Genomic DNA, 8995 nt, shown 5'->3' with positions numbered 1-8995 from the left:
CATTCCCAACTGGAGAACGAAGATCACTGGCTAGAAAGTACGTGTATTCTTTTCGAAACAAAGAGACTATAAAAACAGGCTGCTATGCCACGACTTATGTCGTATGTAATCCAACAGATTCCGTGGAAGGAACTCAATGACCATATTCAAACTGTGGATCATTCCCATCGATTATTACAAGAATTGTATCCATTCAATTTGGGACGACAAGTGGTGTGTGTCTTAGTGACTTGTTTTCTGGGATTTCGTTTACCAGCCGATTCTTTGTGGACTCTTTACGATCAGTACTTACCACCTCAATGGCCTTAAATGGTCACAAAAAACTCCTTTTGCTCAAAGCCTTGCGTTTTCATCTGGATACTTCTCGACCTCAACAGGAAAAAAAGATTCGTCAACTTTTAGCTACCCAAGACGTGTATGACGATGTGTGTGTAGCTTGTGACTTACATCCCCATTGGACAGATGTCCGTGCCTGGAAAGAATGGGGTTTTGAGGCTTGGACCCAAGAAGTGGCCCAGTATGCACGAGAGTTGTTCAAGGAAAAAAGTTACTTTTCAACCCGTGTTAGTGACGGTGCCAGAAGAACCCGTCACCCAGGACAGGACTGTCGTGGACAGGCCTGAAAGACCCTTTCGGGAGGACACTTGTGTGACCTTACCCCCTACTATAGAACTGGTTAGAACATTACCCAAAACATGTTGTACAGACACTTGTGTTTATTCCACATTCATCGTTATCATGTGCCTTTTATTCTTGTACTTAAGCCTTTGGCTTTTATGCATTTTTGTCTTTCGTATTCATGTTTGAAACATTCAATAAACGTGTTCTGAAAAAAGTATATAAACTCTTGTCTTGTTTGTTTTTCGTGTCACAAGTGACATTTCTCACACCATGGCTACCTCTGCTGTCTCTGCTCCCTCTTCCTCTACTGTCAAAGTCATCGACGAACACTTAGATCGTGCCAGTTGGGAGGCTTTGTATCTTCGCCATCCCTTTAACATGCTCATTGCTGGACCTAGCGGTTCGGGCAAAACCGAATTCGTCAAACGTTTGATCGAACATAAACATCATTTGATCGATCGACCCCCTCAACAAATCGTGTGGTGTTACAAAGAGTGGCAATCGGCGTACAGCCTCTTGCGAGAAAGTCAAGGCGATTCCATCGTGTTTGTGGAAGGCATTCCTAAAGAAGACGACGGCATCGTCTCTGACTCCCGTCTAACCCATTTGGTCATTTTCGACGACATGTTAGGAGAAGACGAAGAAGAAATTAAACTGTGGTTCACGCGCAAAGGGCATCACCGTAATGCCAGTGTCGTTTACATCACCCAAAATTTGTTTCAACAAAGTAAAGCCCATCGCACCATCAGTCTCAATGCGCATTACGTGGTCTTGTTTAAAAGCCCTCGAGATAAATCGCAAGTGCAAGTCTTAGCCAAACAGTTAGGAACGCCTTGGCTGACTCAGGCGTACGACGATGCCACTCAAAGTCCACACGCCTATTTAGTCGTCGATTTGAAACCTACGACTCCCGAGGATTTGCGATTTCGTACCCACTTGTTTCACCACTGGTGCCAAGACGGAGGGCCTGTCCTGTACACGTCTCCGTCCTCGACTTCATTTCACTCCCCATGAAAAAAAATCTATAAAAACCTCAGACCCTTTTTCGTCTGTCTCACTCTCAGTGCGAACATGACGTCCCTTCAGTCGCATCTTCCCGTCAAATTGATTCGTGCCTTGTATGGCATCAGTCGAGAAAAAGATCCACAAACACGAGCTCGTGTCTTAGAAGCTAGTCTCAAAGAAGTCTTACGATGGTTCACGGTGACGGCACGTCAATTACTCCAAGGAATCATTCAGATTCCTCATCAAACCAAACGCTTTTTCGATCGAAACAAAGTCGCTTTGGTCCAACTGGCCGATCCCCGCATCGACACTCAAACCAAAAAACAAATCATTTTGAAACCTGGAGGGAGCGGTACTCTAGGAGGGGTCATCATTCGCTCACTCTTAAGATGGGATCCTAATGCCCCCAAAGTTATACCCAAGACAAAAGTCCAACGAAGCCCCAAGAAGAAAAAAAAAAAGACCAGGTCCCCAACAAGAATAACTTCTCCAGTGGCAGGACCCTCCTCTTACCAGACACCACCACCCCGGAAAAAGAAAAGAAGCCCCCAGAAAAAGAAACAGAGAAAAAGTCCTCAGAAAAAGAAAAGTCCACAGAAGAAAACTTGTCGCAAGAGAGGCACTTCGGCCAGGACGCAACCTTACACTCGCAAACCACGACCTGCCACGGCGTTGACTGCGTCTCCGGCAGCTTCACGTTTGTCCACTTCTCCGTTAATGACACCCAGAACTGAAGAGTACTTGGAGACGTTGATCACACCAAGAACTTCTCCGTTGATGACCCCCAAAAGAACTTCCCCAGTGGCAGGACCTTCCAATTTAGTGGCAGTGGCTGCTGCTCACAAAGTACCTTCTCCCAAAATCAAAGTTCAAGAAAGATCGGGCATGTTACAAAGTTTACTGGATTTGTCCAAGCAAGAACTGGCTCGATTTAGTCCGTTGCGTACCCCTGCACGACGTGTCATGCCTGTCCTCAAACTGATACGACGTAAAGACAATCAGTGGCGACGCGTTCCAGTATAAAAAAGGCCTGTGACCAAGTCGGGTATCAGTGTTTTTTCGGTGCTCCTGAAGACTCAAAGATGTCACCCTCCAGAAAACCCCAAGGAAAGAAAAGGAAAGGACTGCCACCACGTTTAGCCAAACATGGGGACATGTTATCTGTCCTGTCCAAAGCTTCTCCACCCCTACGAAAAAAACTCATTCAAACGGCCTCCAAAGAGGTCATCGATACCGTGTGCGAATGTTGTTTGAACGTTTTGAAAGGCACGATCCCTTTGTCCAAACACCAGAAACAATGCTTAAGCAAACATCGTCACGTTCTTCGCCAAATGGTTCGAAAGAAAATTCCCATTCGTCAAAAAAAGAAGATGTTAGTGCAACGTGGAGGTATTTTACCTCTCTTGTTAGGCCCCATACTGAAAGGAGTCTTGGGAACCATGTTGGGAGGACTGGTGGGAGCAAGATAAAAAGGCCTTCGGAAGTCCCAAGATCTCAGAATCGACCCCTGACAACCCCATGGAAGGACGAAAACTAGCTTTAGTGCCTTACAAACGATGGATGGAATACCATCGGTGGCAAGAACAACGCACCCCGCATTTACCTCCCAATCCCCATTTGAGCGAGATGTCCCAGTTACAACACGAACTGCAGTCCTTGATGGATCGCCAAGATTTGTCCGAAACAGAAAAATCGCAAAAGTACGGTCAACTCTTGCAACGACTGCAACTCTTTCACCAGAAAGCTTTAGACGAAACAGCTCTACCCACTCTGAAAGATTTTAAGACCTTGATGAAAAGTCCAGCACCATCACCAGTACCAGTACCAGTACCAGTACCACCAGTACCCGTGACCAAGACAGAAAAAGGAGAAGAAGAGGAAGGGTTTCAAACTCCACCAGAAAAAGTACGCAAGTTAACAACACCACCTACCTCCAGAATTGGATGGATTAAAAAGATGATGGCCACCCCTTCTTCCTCACAAGAGAAAAAGAAAGTGAAGACAGAAGTGAAGACAGAAGTGAAACAAGAAGCGATATTCCCCGCTCAGACATCCTCCTCCTCCTCCTCTTCGACACCTATTGCCGGTCGCACACGCAAAGGCTTGCAATCCAAGAAAATACCCCAAGAGAAAAAGAGTAGCCTCTTCCAAGAGTGGGTGCCTTATTAACACACCAATCAACACAAAAAATGGAAAAAGTCTTAGCCAGCATTTACTACGATCCCTCCCATCCTGCAGGTTACGCAGGAGTTCAAAAATTGTATCGTGCTGCCAAAACGCGACTGAAAAGTCTCCGTTTACCTCAAGTGCAACGATGGTTACAAGAACAAGCTACCTACACTTTACACAAACCCATTCGACGCAAGTTTGCCAGAAGTCGCACCCGAGTGGAAGGCATCGATCATCAATGGCAAGCCGATTTAGCCGATGTCTCTCATTTGGCCAGCTACAATCGTGGCTACAAATATTTGTTCTGTGTCATCGACGTCTTTTCCAAATTTGCCTGGGTTGTGCCTTTGACTTCCAAATCCAGCAGCGAGTTAGTGCGAGCCCTGCAACGAGTGCTGAAACAAAGCGGTCGTCACCCTCTTCGATGGCAAACGGACAAAGGCACCGAATTTCTGAACCAAGCTTTCCAAAAAGAATTAAAGAAACGTGACATTCATTTTTTTACCACCGAGAATCCCGAAACCAAAGCCAGCATCGTGGAACGTTTTCAACGCACTTTGAAAGAACGCATGTGGAAATATTTTACGCATCACCACACTCTGAAGTACATAGACATCTTACCGCACCTGGTGCAAGCGTACAACCAATCTTACCATCGAAGCATCGGACGTGCCCCGCAAGACGTGACTCCCGACAACGAAGTGCTGGTGTTTTAGCGCCTGTTCGGTACGTCCCCGACGAGGGCTGTCCCCAAGAAAAGTGGAGAGTTGACCGTAGGAGATTGGGTGCGCATCGGCAAAACCAAACGCACTTTCGACAAAGGTTACTTACCTAACTGGACGACCGAATTGTTTCGCGTCACTGGACGAGTGCATGGCCGTCATCCTGCCGTCTATAAATTGGAAGACATGAACGGAGAAGTGCTCAAAGGAACGTTTTATTTGCCCGAGTTACAACGTGTCACCAAAAAAGAAGACGACGTGTACGACATCGAAAGCATTCTCGAACGCAGAACCCGTAAAGTGGGCAAACGACGTGTCAAAGAAGTCAAAGTACGTTGGAAAGGATATCCACCCAGTTTTGATTCTTGGATCGACGCTTCGCAAGTCATCGACTATAAAAAGAAGTGACCATCATGCCCTTTCACACAGCAGACGCAGCTACGTCGACCACTCCTTCTTCACCTAGTTCTTCTGTGCAAGATTTACAAAAACAACCCTTGTGGGTGTGGTGTGGAGAACGTGTGCCTAAAACGCAAATCGTCTTTTTCTGCCAAATCTTCGTGGTGTATTGTGTCATCGGGGCAGCCATCGCCAATTTGAGTTTGCAACAAGGAGACAAACAGTTGTGGACCATTTTATTGAGCAGTTGCATCGGTTACCTGCTTCCTAATCCCTCCCTGAAATTCACCTCGAACGGGAACCCCGGGAACCTTGTGTCCAGTGCCAGTGCCAGGCACCACTTCAATCACAACCAGAACCCCATTTTAGACGGAGACACGCCTCTGACGTCCAGTAACCCCTCGGACAGCCACAGAACTCTGGAATTATGAGTCACCAAAACCAATTTTACTTAACTTTACCCAGTGACAGTTCCATGGAGGTGTTTCCCAAGAACACGTTGTGCTGTTACACGGCCAAATTACCTCAGGCCATCCCCTTAGATCACGAAGCCCATTGGGAAGTGGCTTTGGTAGAAATGATTCACCCAACACAAATCCAAAACATCATTGAAGGTCAAAACACTTTTGACGTCGAAATTTTGGACCCAGCACTGCAGCAAAAGATGACGGGCAGTCCTCAACATAACTCACATTCTGCAAAGGAGCTATTACCCCGCAGCAGTGACTCTTCTTCTCCTCCTCCTCCTCCTCTTTTCGTTTATCACTTTAAAATTAACCCAGGCCATTATTTTAGTGGTCAACATCTGGTGGAAGCCATCGCTGACAAATTCTATGCAACCTTTGACAAAGTTCTGACCGGACAAAAAAAACGTGTCACCATCGAGTACCACAAACTGTCTCACCGTCTACTCATCAAATTTGAAAGTGAGGAAAGAAGTATACGTATTAAATTTTGCCCTGAATTGTATGACATTTTGGGTGGAGACCTCAAAATGGTCACGGATAAGGACACCAAAAAGATTAAAAGGGCAGAGATTGACAACGACGGGCATTTTGCAAGGTATTTTCGTTACCCGGTAGAACTGAACCAAGGACTGAATTTGATCTTCGTGTACTCCGATGTGGTGGAGTACAACGTGGTGGGACACACCTCCGTACCGTTACTACGTGTCATTCCTTTCAAAGTAAATTCTGCCACGGTCACTGACGAGGAAGGTGGAAACACTTACCACGTCCACCGCGAATTTGTCCATCCTCACTATTTGCCTGTCAGCAAGTCGTATTTGGACACGGTCAACATTGCTATAAAAGGAGATCTGGGACAAAATATTGCATTCACCAAAGGAAAAGTCACGGTGAAACTCCATTTTCGAAAACGGTTCTCTCGCGACTCGTAAGTAAGTCATGTATCCAGTGTACCAAGGGGTTGCACGACAGCGAGGACACGGTTTAGGAGACATGTTAAAATCGGCCTTTCGTTCGGTGGCCCCGGTGTTGAAACCGATGGTGACACGCGGATTGCACGCCTTGAAAGATGCGGCACAGACGCAAGGCAAAGAATTTCTCCAAAATGTCATCATCGACAAACAAAACCCTAAAGAAGCCTTCATTAAGGCAGGCAAAAATGTCTTGCTGCAAACGGGTAAAGACATTTTAGGCCGACGAGACACACCTATAAATGCCCTGCACGCTACTGAGTCAGGCATTCAGCAAGGACAAGGTAGAAAGAGACGACGACGAAGAAAACACCCTTTCACCAGACTTCAAGCGAGAAAGGCCAAGAACAGAAGAACCGTTCGAGACTTAGACGTTTTCGATTATTGAGACACAGAACAAAAAAAATGACGCACCGAGAGTCTTGCGCTTGTTCCAAGACGGAACTGGATCTGTTTGCCATGCCCCCTACCATGATGACCATGCAAGAATCTCAGTGGGTGGAATTTCACCCCGTCTCCTCATTAACCGATTCCGCTCCCATCGAGTTTGAAATCAAAGGACAGTCCGAAGATTACATCGATCTGAATAGCAGTTACTTGTACCTGAAAGTCAAAGTTGTAGATAAGACAGGAGGTGATATAGACACTGAAGCAGTAGCTCCCGTCAACAATTTCATGCATTCCTTGTTCAGTGGAGTGGACTTGTACTTGAACAACAAACTGGTCAGCAGCAGCATGGATACTTACCCTTATCGGGCCTACCTGGAAAATCTCTTGACGTACGGAATAGATGCCAAGAACACTCATCTCAATGCCTGTGTGGTATGGGAAGCTGACGATGAAGGCCAGTTTGAAGAATTGGTAACTGATACAACCAAAGAACACAATGGGGGATTTGTAGAACGAAGAGACAGAATCAAAGATGGAAAGAGTTTAGAACTGATGGACCGTTTGCATTTGGACATGTGGTTGCAAGAGAAATATTTGCTGAACGGGGTGAATGTTCGCCTGAGACTGAATCGGAGCAGTACCGCTTTCCATTTATTGGCTAGTGCTGACGATTACAAAACCAAAATCCAAGAAGCCAGACTCTACGTGCGACGTGTGGAAGTGCTACCTAAAGTAGGTAACGACATCAGTCAGACGTTGAGCAGAACGACCGCCAAGTATCCCATACGACGCGTGGAAGTGAAAACTTTCACCATTCCTAGGGGACAGCGATCCATGATCGAAGATCATTTGTTCCAAGGACAGCTACACAAACGTTTAATCATTGGTATCGTCGAGAATGAAGCCTTCAACGGAGCTATCGCTAAAAATCCTTTCTACTTTAAACACTTTGACGTGTCCAAGATTGAAGTCAGTCGCGATGGCAAGACCTTGTGTACCCGACCTTTCGAACCTGACTTTAAAAAGAAGAATTACTTGAGGTCGTACTTGTCCCTATACGAAGCCACCGGACAGTTAGGAACCAACACCAGTCACGGCATTACGTACGAAGATTATGCAGGAGGCTACGCTTTGTGGGCTTTCGATTTCACTCCAGACCAAGGCAGCGACGAGGGACATTTCCACCCTATAAAATCCGGCCAGATTCGTGTGGAAATTCAGTTTGCAATCAAAGACCCCGGTGTTGATGATAATCCAACGTTGAACGTCATCCTGTATGCAGAATTCGATAATACCATAGAAATCAACAGTTTGAGAGAAGTTATTCTAGATTACTAGAAGCCATGGAAGACTGTTATCCCTCTTTACCTAGTGGAGAAACTTTGGACATGGAATGTGAGGAGACCGTGGAAGGAGAATCCCAAGACAAAGACGAAGAAATTGTCATGATGAAGTCGAGATGGCCAGAACAAGAAGCCCATTTAGTCTCCTGTTTTGCCAAACACTTGGTCGACAAAATGACAGAATTGATCAAGAAAAATTGCTATGGATGTCAAAACGATCATCCCAGTCAAATTCAACACGATAAATGCCTGATGTTAAGTCAAGAAGAAAAATTGGACGAGTATCTGGACGAAGCTTGGAGTCTCATCTCGAACAAAGACGTGTTGCACCAGTGGTATAAAGACTTGCGTGAACATTCTTGTCCACCATTAACCACTCAAGAGATCCATCGTATCGAAGCTCTCCTGAATCAGAGTGAGGAAACAGAACGAATAACCGTTTATTCGTCAGACATTTTCAAGCAAAAAGTCAGGATTGAATTGACGACTTATTATTACCTGTGAAGAAGAAAAAACCAAACAAATGGATACCTGGGAACTTTATTACCTTTTGAACCACAGTTCGTATACGGCTTCTTGGAATCCTGTCGTCTGTGCTAAAGATGAACTCCCTCATCGCAAACCTAAAGACCATCAAGCTTACGTGATCAACACGGACGACAGTCATCTCCCAGGAACCCACTGGGTAGCCGTCTACTTTACTCAAGAAGGATGTGTGGAATATTTCGATTCGTACGGATTGCCCCCTTTGGAAGACGATATCATCGACTTTATGAGAAGAAATGCTCAAACCACCCGATTCAATAACGTGAAATTACAAGGCACAGATTCCTTGGTGTGTGGACAGTACTGTGTGTATTTTCTGCATCATCGCAGCCTGGGCTATTCCTTAGAACATTTAGTGACTC

Source organism: Sinohyriopsis cumingii, chromosome 14 (assembly GCF_028554795.1).
Source record: "Sinohyriopsis cumingii isolate HCF-2022 chromosome 14, ASM2855479v2, whole genome shotgun sequence".
In the NCBI taxonomy this organism is placed as follows: domain Eukaryota; kingdom Metazoa; phylum Mollusca; class Bivalvia; order Unionida; family Unionidae; genus Sinohyriopsis; species Sinohyriopsis cumingii.
This window is presented reverse-complemented; position numbering follows the sequence as displayed.